The sequence below is a fragment of the Carcharodon carcharias genome (genome assembly GCF_017639515.1).
Source record: "Carcharodon carcharias isolate sCarCar2 chromosome 36 unlocalized genomic scaffold, sCarCar2.pri SUPER_36_unloc_1, whole genome shotgun sequence".
NCBI lineage: Eukaryota > Metazoa > Chordata > Chondrichthyes > Lamniformes > Lamnidae > Carcharodon > Carcharodon carcharias.
Window position 1 is genome coordinate 2,136,122 of NW_024470726.1, and position 13,102 is coordinate 2,149,223.

General features: G+C 45.5%; 1 protein-coding gene across 4 annotated transcripts in view; it reads right to left on the minus strand.

Moving 5' to 3' along the window:
• The window catches only part of pogzb (pogo transposable element derived with ZNF domain b), a 75,818-nt gene extending 75,545 nt beyond the window's left edge, over positions 1-273 (minus strand). For 3 of the 4 annotated variants that reach the window (XM_041181602.1, XM_041181603.1, XM_041181599.1), the window contains exon 1: positions 43-181. The gene's annotated coding sequence lies outside the window, so the exon portion shown is untranslated. Of the gene's footprint in view, positions 1-42; positions 182-244 lie in introns of those variants that run through there. The other variant, XM_041181600.1, reaches the window with a different exon arrangement.
• Positions 274-13,102: the final 12,829 nt, after the last annotated feature.

Sequence of the window (13,102 nt, forward strand, 5' to 3'; positions counted from 1 at the left end):
AGAAACCATCACCCCCTCCCCCCCGCCCCATTCTCCTCTCACCTTCGCCGTCTTCTTCGTCAAAAAAAATTATGGTTGTTGTTAGGAGGAGGAGGAGGAGGAGGAGGAGGGGGGGGGGGGAAGGGGTTCGACGTCGAACTATTTTCTTTCTTCCATCCCAACGATCGCGCGCGCGCGAGGACTGCACCACTTCCGGTTTCTCACACCCCCCCCCCCCCCCCTTTACTCCTCACTCCTCACCTACCTCGCGCGGACTTCTACAATCGCTTGAGGTCACTTCCTGCCAGCCCAGGGTAAGCAGCAACCCCACCCTCCCCATACCCCTTCCTCTTCCCCTCCCTCCCCTTCCTTCCCCTTCCCCTCCCCTTCCTCTTCCCCTTCCCCCTCTTCCCCTTCCCCTCCTCTTCCCCTCCCCCTCACTTCCCATTCCCCTCCCATCCCCACAGGTTGTCCACTTCCTTTGGCCACCCATCCCCCCCCCCCCCCCCCCCCATGAAAGTTAAATCGAGCGGAACCTTTCCTTTCCATCATTCGATGTGGATTGGGTGGTCCGCATGTTGACGTCACAGACGGAGGCCATTTTGAACGCCCTCCCCCAACCCCAGCTGTGCCCCCCCCTTCCCTACAATCCGGGCCGTCTCGCAGCCCCTCCATCGTCTTGCCCGCAACCCCCTCATTTCTCCCTTGCAACGTCGATCCGCCTTCCTCCTTAAACGCATCCTTGCCCTCTGCCTCTCTGTGGCGGCGAGTTCCACCTTCCCAGCTCCGCTCCCCAATGGCCGCAGGTGAAGATGTCTCTCCCGACGTCTCCCCCACGCCCCCCCCCCCCCGCCCCCAACTCCGGACCTGGTCTCCCTCCTCTGCACCGCCTGCAAACTCGCCTCGTAGGAACGTAGGACTTAAGGTAGCCACCATGGCGATGCAGGAAATTTGGCACTCAATTTGTGCACAGCTCGCTCCCACAAACAACGACCTCATGATAATTGGATAATCTGCTTTATTCATTCATGACTGTCTTCTGACAACTCTTAGCTTTGGTCTTCCCCACAAGCGCAAACATCTTCTCTGCATCTGCCTTATCAAGCCCCTTCCTCAGTTAAAGACCTTGTTCAGACGACGCCTCAGCCCTTCCTTTTCCGAGAAAATCTTTTATAATGTCGCATATAATGTCAATCGGTGCCTTAATTGTCAAAATAATATTGGTGGGATTTTAGCCAGTTCCTCCATGGGTCACTACTCCAGCAACACAACCACTATGTTACCATGGGGCAAGGAAGTTATGCTGAGGCTTTTGTAAAACTCCAGTTAGGCCACAACTAGAGTATTGTGTCCAGTTCTGGTCACCCCACTCTAGGAAGGATGTGAGGGCCCTTGAGAGGGTGCAGGGGAGATTTACCAGAATGGCTCCAGGGAATGAGGAGTAGGTTGGAGAAGCTGGGCTTGTTCTCCTTGGAGCGAAGGAGATTGAGGAGAGATTTGATAGAGGGGTACGAGATGATGACAGGTTTAGGTAAGGTAGACAAAGGAAAGCTGTTCCCATTAGCTGATGGTACAAAGTCTAGGGATGCAGATTTAAGAGTGTGGGCAAGAGATGTAGAGGGGCAAGCGAGGATGAACTTTTTTTACACAGCGAGTGGTAATGAGCTGGAACTTGCTGCCTATGAGGGATGAATGATTTCAAAAGGACATTGGGGTTGGGCACTTAAGGGGAATAAACTTGCAAGGCCAGGAGATAGAGCAGGGCAATGGAATTGATTCAATTGCTCTACAGAAAGCTGGCATGGACTTGATGGGCCAAATGGTCTCCTGCTGTGTTGTTATGACTCTATGACCCCATGTTTGCTGTAGTTTATAGAACTCTTCAAAAAATAAAATCACCAAATGTTGAGGACAAACACCCTTGATACTTTGCCTCAGAGAAAGCTACTGATAACTATGCTCTCGTGCTCGGAAACCACAGATGTTGTTGGCAACTGCATTCAACTATTCTGTGCACCTGTGCTCACGCGTTCAGAAACCACAGATGTTGTTGGCAACCGCATTTAACTATTCTGTGCATAAATAGCCTGAGGAAGCATTGTCTTTTGTTTTAAAGTAAACATTTCAATGAAGTTACAAAGAGACACAGACTTAAACATAATTTTGATGGCAGTTTTATTTTGTTTCTCGGTAACAGAGATTTCTGTTTCCCCCTAAAAAAAAATTTCAGGAGATTGGAAATTTCAGTTACTGAGAAACAAAAAAGTGTACAATTTCTTTTTCTCTTTCAGTATTTTGAGCGATTGCATTGCTTCACCCATTTTTATTGATAGTTTTCCACAACTTCTTTGTAAATTATTCATTCTCAGGATGTAGAGTTCACCAGGATATCCAGCATTTATTGCCCATCCCTAATTGCCCCTTGAGGAGGCCACCATCTTGAATGCAACTGAGTAGCTTGCTGGGCCATTTCAGAGGGCAGTCAGGTGTCAACCACATTACTGTGGATCTAGAGTCGCACACAGACACAATCACAGGAATAGACACTGTTCTCAGCAGCCGAGAGCGAGAGTTCAGATAGCTGCATTGCCTGCCTGGTGCCAGGATTCGGGACATCTCCTCAAAGCTGGCCGAGAGGAACTTGCGGCAGGGGTGAGGGGATCTAGTGGCCATGGTCCACATAGGTACCAACGACATAGATAGGTCTAGGAGAGAGGTTCTGATGAGGGAGTATGAGCAGCTAGGGGATAAATTAAAAAGCAAAACCTCAAAGATAATAATCTCTGGATTATTACCTGAGCCACGAGCAAATTGGTGCAGGCTAAATCAGATCAGAGAGTTAAATCTGTGGCATGGGAGAAATGGGCTTTGATTCATGAGGCACTGACACCAGTACCGAGGAAAGAGGGAGCTGTACCCTTGGGATGGTCTTTACCTGAACTGTGCTGGGACCATAGTTCTGATGAGTCATATAACTAGGGCAGTACAGAGGGCTTTAAACTAGGATTGAGTCTGTGAAGATGTGATAGATTAAATAGAGAAGACAAGGCAAGAGAGCAAGATGGCAATAAGGAAACCTGGTTCTGTATCTGAATGCATTTGTAACAAAACAGATGAACTGACAGCACAAATAGAAATATATATATTCATTTGGTAGTACCGAACTTGAATATTGCTGAAAAAAGAGACATGTCGCAGCTTTGCGTCTTGCACTCATCAGGACATTCACAAGAATACCAATATAAGGGAAAACAACAATTTATACTGCATGAGAAGAGACGATGATTGATTGGCAAGTGGATTCTGATTGGTAGAGGCATTACCATGGAGATTGTCAGTTTGTCACCATTGCAATGCAGGAAATTTGGCAGTCATTTTGCACACTGCTAGCTCCCACAAACAGCAACGTGATGATAATCGGATAATCTGTCTTATTCATTCATGACTGTCTCGTGACAGCCCTTATCTTTGGTCTTCCCCACAAGTGCAAACATTTTCCCCACATCTGCTTTATCGAACCCTTTCCTCATTTAACAACGTTGTTCAGGTGACCCCTCAGTCGATTGTCAGTTGGGCTCGCAATGTGACGCATTTGCGTGTACTGGAAGCTACATATATTAATGCACGGGGCCCTGTTCTTTGCAGACAGAAAGAACGTGTACACACATTGTACACACATTTCAGCTAAACAAAATAATTGACAGCCATTCGCTGACTCATTCCTCAGGGCAATGCATTGACCAATCAGGGTCAAGATGTCTGGTTTAAATTTCAGACAATGCTTGGCGGTTAACTGACAGTCACCATCACTGGATGTGTCTCCATGACAACACCTGTACCAGTCACAGTCCACTTGCCAACCAATCAGCACTCTCTTCTCATACAGTGTAAATTGTTGTTTTTACTCTTATATTGGTTTTCTTGCAAAGTGTCCAAATGGGTGCAAGAGGAAAATCTTTGAAATGTCTCTTTATTCAGCTTTACTCAAGAAATAAATATATATGATCTGCTAGCCATTACAGAGACATTGCTGTAGGATGAGAAAAACTGAGACCTGAATATTTAAGGGTATATGATATTGAGGAAGGTCAGGAAGCCAGGAAAAAGTGGTGGGGTAGCTCTGTTAATTAAGGATGACATTGGCTTAATAGAGAGATGGCCTCAGTTCCAGAGATCACGGTATAGAATCAATTTAGATAGAGATGAGAAATAGTAAAGGTAAGAAGTCATTTGGAGTGGTTTATAGACCCCTTAACAATAACCACACTGTAGATCGGGGTATACAGGAAGAAATAATGGGGGCTTGTGAAAAAGGTACAGTGATAATCATGGGTGATTTTAATCTACATATAGATTAAACTAAACAGATTGGCAAAGGTAGCCTGGATGATGAATTCATAGAGTGTTTTCAGGACAGTTTCTTTGAGCAACATGTTTTAGTGTTAACCAGAGAACAAGCTATACTAGGTCTGGTAATGTGCAATGAGACGGGATTAATTAATGACCTCATAGTGAAGGTGCCCCCTAGGTAACAGTGATCATAAAATGATTGAATTTCACATTCAGTGTGAGGGAGAGAAGAGTGGATCTAAGACTAGTGTTTTAATCTCAAATAAGGGCCATTATGAGGGATGAAGACAAAGCTGGCTAAAATGAACTGGGAAATTAGGTTAAGGGATAGGTCAGTAGAGATGCAGTGGCAGACATTTAAGGGGATATTTTAGGATATTCAGAATTGATACATTCCAGTGAGAAAGACTCTATGGGAAGGACAAACCATTCGTGGCTAACTAAGGAAGTTAAAGATAGTATCAAATTGAACGAGAAAGCATATCATTCCGCAAAGATGCGTGACAAGTCAAAAGATTGGACAGAATATAAAGAACAGCAAAGAATGACTAAAAGGCTAATAAGGAGGGAGAAATTAGAGTACGAGAGAAAGCTAGCTAGAAATATAAAAACAGATAGTAAGAGTTTCCACAGCTACTTAAAAAGGAAAACAGTAAGTAATGTAAGGGGGGGTGGGGGTGGGGGGGCATTGTATTGTCGCTGGATTAGTAATCCAGAGACCCAGGGTAATGCTCTGGGGACCCGGGTCTGAATCCCACCCCGGCATGACTTGACAATTGTGGTAAAAACCCATCTGGTTCACTAATGCCCTATTAGGGAAGGAGCTCCGTTGTCCTTACCCGGTCTGGCCTAGTATATGTTAACTCTTAAACACCCTCTGAAATGGCACTCAGTCGTATTAAACACGAAAAAGCCTCAAAGGAATGAAGCCGGGCAAAACACCGAGGCACCGGGAATGACAACAGCAAACTCAAGCCCTGTCGACCCTGCAAAGTCCTCCTTACTAACATCTGGGGGCCTAGTGCCAAAAGTTGGCACAGCTGTCTTACAGACTGGTCAGCAACGGTCTGACATAGTCATCCTCGCGGAATCATACCTTACAGACAATCTCCCAGACACCGCCATCACCATTCCTGCCCTGCTGGTGGGAAGGACATACCCAGCAGAGGTGGCGGCACAGTGGTGGACAATCGGGAGTGAGTAGCCCTGGGATTCATCAACAGCGACTCCAAACCCCACGAAGTCTCGTGGCACCAGGTCAAACATCAGCAAGGAAACCTCCTGCTGATTACCATGTACCGTTCCTCCCCCCCCCCCGCCAAGCTGATGAATCAGTGCTCCTCCATGTTGAACACCACTTGGAGGGAACACTGAGGGTGGCAAGGGCGCAGAATGTACTCTGGGTGGGAGACTTCAGTGCCCATCACCGAGGCTGTCTCGGTAGCGCCGCTACTGACCAAGCTGGCTGAGCCCTCAAGGACAGAGCGGCCAGACTGGGTCTGCGGCAGGTGGCGAGGGGAACAAGCAAGAGGGAAAAACATACTTGACCTCATCCTCACCGACCTGCCTGTATCGGTAGGAGTGACCACTGCACAGTCCTTTTCGAATACTATATACACAATTGTAGCTCAGAAAATGAAAACCTATAACTGGGCAGCTGGCTGCCTGCACAGTTCAAGTCAACGTATTTATCACATGTTTAGCATTTTTCTTTTAACAGTGACTGGGCTGTATCGAGTGCTGTATAACCTGATCCCCTTCCCCTCCACAGCCCTCTCCAGGAAAACATTCGCGGGACCTCACCTCACGCCACAGCCCCCTGAACCTTCAGCCATGGTAAATAATTGAAAGGCAAATTAAAGGAAATTTGCAGGGCTGCGGTGGGGCGGGGGGAGAAAGCGGGACAAACCGGACAGCTCTTTCAAAGAGCCAGCACAAGCACGATGGGTCGAATGGCCTCCTCCTGCGCTGGGTAATTCTACAAATAACAGCCAAGGGGTTAATTCGGTTCGAGGGATAATCTACAATCCGATGCAGAGAACGTTGCTGTCCATCGGGGTGCAAGCAAGACCTGGGAACGCTGAGCTATCGGATGAATTCTATCAGCGGCCAGGAAAGTCCCCTCCGCTCCCTGTGAATTTTATAATGTTTACCTGATGCCTGAGAAATTTGATCACAGGTTTTCACCTTACATCGAATTTCTCACAGCACAGAAACAGGCCATTCGGCCCCTCTGCTCCATGCTGGTATTCCTGCTCCACACGAGCCTCCTCCCACCCCCCTCTTCATCTCCCTCCATCAACATATCCTTCTATTCCTTTCTCCGTCATGTGTTTATCCAGCTTCCCCCTCCTTCAATGCATCTCTGTGATTCACCTGGACCACTCCCTGTGGGAGTGAGTTCCACGTTCTCCCCACTCTCTGGGTAAAGGAGTTTCTCCTGAATTTCCCATCAGCCTTATTAGTGGCTTTTACAAAAATTCTGTAATAGGATGTAAAGCCAGCAGTTGTTGCTCATCCCCAATTGCCCCCCACCTCTTTGTGGCTTGCTGGGCCATTTCAGAGGGGCAGCTAAGAGGCAACCATATTGCTGTGGGTCTGGAGTCACATGTAGACCAGACCAGGTAAGGACAGATTTCCCTTGGACATTAGTGAACCAGATGGGCTTTTACAACAATTGATGATAGTTTCATGGTCACTGTTACTAGCTTTCAACTCCAGATTTATTAATTGAATTTAAATTCCACCAGCTGTTGTGGTGGTGGGATTTGAACCTATGTAACCACCTGGTCCTCTAGATTACAGTGACATTCCCATTCTGCCACCATCTCCCCTATCTTTTATTGATAGCCCCGAGTTCTGGTTACACCACCTCCCCACAAATGGAAACTCCCTGTCTCTCGTTTATCGAAACCTATCATATTTTACAGACCTCAATCAGGTCACCCCCTCAGCCTTCCCCTCTACAGAAAAGAGTCCCCAGCCTGTTCAGCCTTTCCCAGAATGTATAACTTCACAATCCTGATATCATGCTTGTAAATCTTTTATTGAACGTTCTCCAACGCCTCGATATCTTTTTCAGCTTGTGTCTCCTTGCGAAACCATTAATGTACCTGTTACCATTTATGATTAAGCAAATTAAGCACGGTGTTTCTGTTGTCCTTGCCCCAAGGCATTTTCAGTAACAGGGACATTACGCTATACGTACCTGCCTTCAGTGACACCAGCACTAGAGGCCCTGTTTATTCATTTGCTTCTCAGTACGTGACCTTGTCTATTGCCCGGAATTAGGAAGTGCTGTTGACCATAGCTTAGTCAGTCCATTGCTCTCTTTCTCTCTCTCTCTGTGTCCCTTGGAGTCAGAAAATCGTGGGTTCAAGACCCCACTCGAGACCTGTGCACCAGTGACGCTCCCCAGTGCCGGGACTGAAGGAGCGCTGTGCTGTCGGATGGGTCATTAATCCAAGGGGGGGCCCATTGCTCACTTGGCCACCCTTTTGAAGAGGAGCAGGGTGGGTTCTACCCTGCATCCTCAGGACAATATTTATCCCTCAAAGCCACATGATTAAACACAGACTATCCAGGTGATGATCACATTGCTGCTTGCAGGAGCTTGCTGTGCGCAAATCAATGTTTCCTTCATTACAAGCGACTGCGCTTCTAAAAGTACTCTGTTGGCATATTGGGGAGATGGTGGCGGAGCAGTAATGTCACCGGGCTAGTAATCCAGAGACCCAGGCTAATGCTCTGGGGACATGGGTTCAAATCCCACCACGACAGCTGGTGGAATTTAAATTCAATAAATAAATCGGGAATTGAAAGGGGACCCTGACAACTATCATCGATTGTCATCAAAACCCATCTGGTTTACTCCCTTTAGGGAAGGAAATCTGCTGTCCTTACCCGGTCTGGCCTACATGTGACTCCAGACCCACAGCCATGTGGTTGACTCTTCAACTGCCCCACTGAAATGGACTTGCAAGGCCACTCCATTCAAGGGACCATCTCTGGATTATTACCTGAGCCGCATGCGAATTGGCATAGGGTATGTAAAATTAGAGTGATGAATATGTGGCTCAAAGGCTGGTGTGGGAGAAGTGGATTGTGGGGCACTGGCACCAGTCCTGGGGAAAGTGGGGGCTGTGCTGTTGGGACCGTCTACACCTGAACCATGTTGGGAGCTGTGCTCAACAAGTCCCATAACTGGGGAAGTAGAGAGGGGTTTAAATTAAATAGTGGGGGCAAGGGATAAAATTTGAGAAGATGTGGTAAATCAAAGAGCAGAAAAAAAGATGAAAGGTATTAAAGTGGGAAATGATAAACAGACTGTGACAGGAAGGTACACAAAGCACAAATCTATGAGTAAGTCAGCAGATAAGGCTAGAGGTTACAGAAATAATAAAAGGACAAAACAAATGCACATAACATTCGAAACAAAACAGATGAACTGATAGTGCAAATAGGAATAAATAAGTACGATCTGATAGCCATTAGAGACATGGCATAGATTAGGACCCAGATATTGAAGGGTATGTGACATTTAGGAAGGACAGGAAGTTAGGAAAAGGTGGTGGGGTGGCTCTGTTAATTAATGATCGTATCAACACATTAGAGAGGGATGACCTAAGTTCAGGAAACCAAGATGTAGAAACAGTTTGGGTAGGGATGAGAAATGATAAAGGGAAGAAGTCACTTGAGGAAGGGGTGTACAGGCCCCCTAACAGTAATCATACAGTATGTTGGGCTATAAAGGAAGAAATAATGGATGCTTGTCAGAAAAGTATGGCGCTAATCATGGGAGATTTTAATCTACATGTAGACTGAGAAAATCAGAGCCTAGGTGAGGAACTTATAGAATGTTTTCAGGATAGTTTCTTGGAACAGCATGTTCTGGCACCAACCAGACAGCAAGCCTGGTATTGTGCAACAAGATAAGATCAGTTAATAACCTCATATTGAAGGCACTCCGTAATATGATTGAAGTTTATATTCAGTTTGAGGGAGAGAAGAGTGGGTCCAAGACTAGTGTTTTAAACTTAAATCAGGACAATTATGAGGACATGAAAGCAGACCTAGCTAAAGTGAACTGGGAAATTACATTAAGGGATAGGTCAATAGAGATGTAGTGGTGGACATTTAAGGGGATGTTTCAGAATACACAGAATAGATACATTCCAACGAGAAAGAGAAACTCCAGCAGGTGGACCCACCATCCGTGGTTAACTAAAGAAAAATAATATAATTGCACAAAGATGGGTGGCAGGTCAGAAGGTTGGACAGAATATAAAAAAGATTGATAAGGAAGGAAAAATTAGAATACGAGAGAAAGCTAGCTAGAAATATTAAGACAGATAGTAAGAGTTTCTATAGATATTTTAAAAAGAGTTAAAGCGAGAATTGGTCCTATAGAAAGTGAGTCTGGGGAATTAATAATGGGAAATAAGGAGATGGCAGATGAATTGAACTGGTATTTTGCATCGGTCTTCACTATAACATCCCAGAAACGGCTATAAATCAGGAATTGGAAGAGAGGAGCTTGGGAAAATTACAATCACCAGAGAAGTGGTATTGAGCAAATTGTTGGAGCTGCGGACTGACAAATCCCCAGGTCCTGGTGGAATTCATCACAGAGTCTTAGAAGAAGTGGCTATTGAGATAATGGATGCATTGGTTCTAATTTTCCAAAATTCCCTACATTCTGGAAAGGATTCAGGGTAATCAGGCAGAGTCAACATGGTTTTGTGAAGGAGAAATCATGTTTAACCAATTTATTGAAGTTCTTTGAAGGAGTCACATGTGCTGTGGATAAAGGGGAACTGGTGGATGTACTGTTGATTTCCAGAAGGCATTTGGTAAGGTGCCACATGAAAGGTTATGGCAGAAAATAAAAGCTCATGGTGTAGGGGGTAACATATTGGCATAGGTAGAATATTGGATAGCTAACAGGAAACAGAGGGTTGGTATAAATGGGTCTTTTTCTGGTTGGCAGGATGTGATGAGTGGTGTTCCACAGGGATCAGTACAATTTATATTAATGTCTTGGATAGAGGGACCGAAGGGATGGTTGCTAAATTTGTTGATGGCACAAAGATAAGTAGGAAAGTAAATTGTGAAGAGGACACAGAGGGATATAGATTGGTTAAGTGAGTGGGCAAAGGTCTGGCAAATGGAGTATAAAGTGGGCAAATGTGAAATTGTCCATTTTGGCAGGTAAAATAAAAAAGAAAATTATAATCTAAATGGTGAGAGATTGCAGAGCTCTGAGTTCCAGAAGGATCTGGGTGTCCTAGTGTATGAATCACAAAAGGCTAGTATTCAGGTACAGCAAGTAATTAGGAAAGCTGATATATTATAATTTATTGCAAGGGGAATTGAATACAAAAGTAGGGATGTTATGCTTCAGTTATACAGGGCGCTAGTGAGACCATATTGGAGTATTGTCAACATTCCACCCTGCTCTCATGCCCACATGTCCATCCCTGGCCTGCTGCCTTGTTCCAATGAAGCTCAACGCAAACTGGAGGAACAGCACCTCATCTTCTGACTAGGCACTTTACAGCCTTCCATAAGACATAGGAGTAGAAATTAGGCCATTCGGCCCATCGAGTCTGCTCCGCCATTCAATCATGGCTGATAAGTTTCTCAACTCCATTCTCCCGCCTTCTCCCCGTAACCTTTGATCCCCTTACCAATCAAGAACCTATCTATCTTGGTCTTAAATACACTCAATGACCTGGCCTCCACAGCCTTCTGTGGCAATGAATTCCATAGATTCACCACTCTCTGGCTAAAGAAGTTTCTCCTCATCTCTGTTCTAAAAGGTCTTCCCTTTACTCTGAGGCTGTGCCCTCGGGTCCTAGTCTCTCCTACTAATGGAAACATCTTCCCCACGTCCACTCTAAGCAGGCCTTTCAGTATTCTGTAAGTTTCAATCAGATCCCCCCTCATCCTTCTAAACTCCATCGAGTATAGACCCAGAGTCCTCAAACGTTCCTCATATGTTAAGCCTTTCATTCCTGGGATCGTTCTCGTGAACCTCCTCTGGACCCTCTCCAGGGCCAGCACATCCTTCCTGAGATACGGGACCCAAAATTGCTCACAATATTCTAAATGTGGTCTGACCAGAGCCTTATAAAGCCTCAGCAGCACATCCCTGCTTTTATATTCTAGTCCTCTCGAAATAAATGCCAACATTGCATTTGCCATCCTAACTACTGACTCAACCTGCAAGTTAACCTTAAGAGAATCCTGTATTAGGACTCCCAAGTCCCTTTGCGCTCCAGATTTCTGAATTCTCTCCCCATTTAGAAAATAATCTATGCCTCTATTCTTCCTACCAAAGTGCATGACCTCACACTTGCCCACATTGTATTCCATCTGCCACTTCTTTGCTCATTCTCCTAACCTGTCCTAATCCTTCTGCAGCCTCTCAGCCTCCCCAATACTACCTGTCCTTCCACCTATCTTTGTATCATCTGCAAACTTAGCCAGGATGCCCTCAGTTCCTTCATCTAGATCATTAATGTACAAAGTGAAAAGTTGTGGTCCCAACACTGACCCCTGCGGAACTCCACTAGTCGCCAGCTGCCATCCTGAGAAGGACCCCCTTATCCCCACTCTATGCCTCCTGCCAGACAGCCAATCTTCTATCCATGCTAGTACCTTGCCTCTAACACCATGAGCTCTTATCTTACTGAGCAGCCTCCTTTGCGGCACCTTGTCAAAGGCCTTCTGGAAGTCCAAGTAGATAACATCCATTGGCTCTCCTTTGTCTAACCTACTCGTTACCTCCTCAAAGAATTCTAACAGATTTGTCAGGCATGACCTCCCCTTGATGAAACCATGCTGACTTTGCCCTATTTTACCATGCACTTCCAAGTATTCTGAAATCTCATCCTTAATAATGGACTCTAAAATCTTACCAACGACCGAGGTCAGGCTAATCGGCCTGTAATTTCCCGTCTTTTGCCTCACTCTCTTCTTAAACAGGGGGGTTACATTAGCGATTTTCCAATCCTCTGGGACCCTCCCTGACTCCAGTGATTCCTGAAAGATCACCACTAACGCCTCCACTATCTCTTCAGCTATCTCCTTCAGAACTCTGGGGTGTAATCCATCTGGTCCAGGGGATTTATCCACCTTCAGACCTTTCAGTTTTCCTAGCACCTTTTCCTTGGTAATGGCCACCATACCAAGACTGAATATTGAGTTCAACAATGAACTCTCTCCTCCATCCCCAACCCCTTTTCTCCAATAATTTATATAGATTTTGCTTTTCCTACCCATTTCCATTATTTTTAAACGTAATTCCATCCATTGTTTTATCTCTACCTTTTAGCCTATTTCAATCCCCTCCCCCCACCCCACCTCCACTAGGGCTATCTGTACCTTGCTTGTCCTGCTTTCTACCCTTAATGTCACCTATTAACACATTCCTTAGATAATATCACCACCTCTTTGTCCTTTTGTCTGTGATATCTTTTGGCTATCTCTACCTATCACTAGCCCTCTATCCAGCTCTACCTGTCCCATCACCCCTTAAACCAGCTTATATTTCACCTCTTCTCTATATTTACTTAGTTCTGTTGAAGGGTCATACGGACTCGAAACGTTAACTGTGTTCCTCTCCGCAGATGCTGTCAGACCTGCTGAGTTTTTCCAGGTAGTTTTTTTGTTTCGGATTTCCAGCATCCGCAGTTTTTTGCTTTTATCGTACTGTGTACAGTGTTGGCTTCCATATTTAAGGAAGGGTGTAAATGCGTTGGAAGCAGTT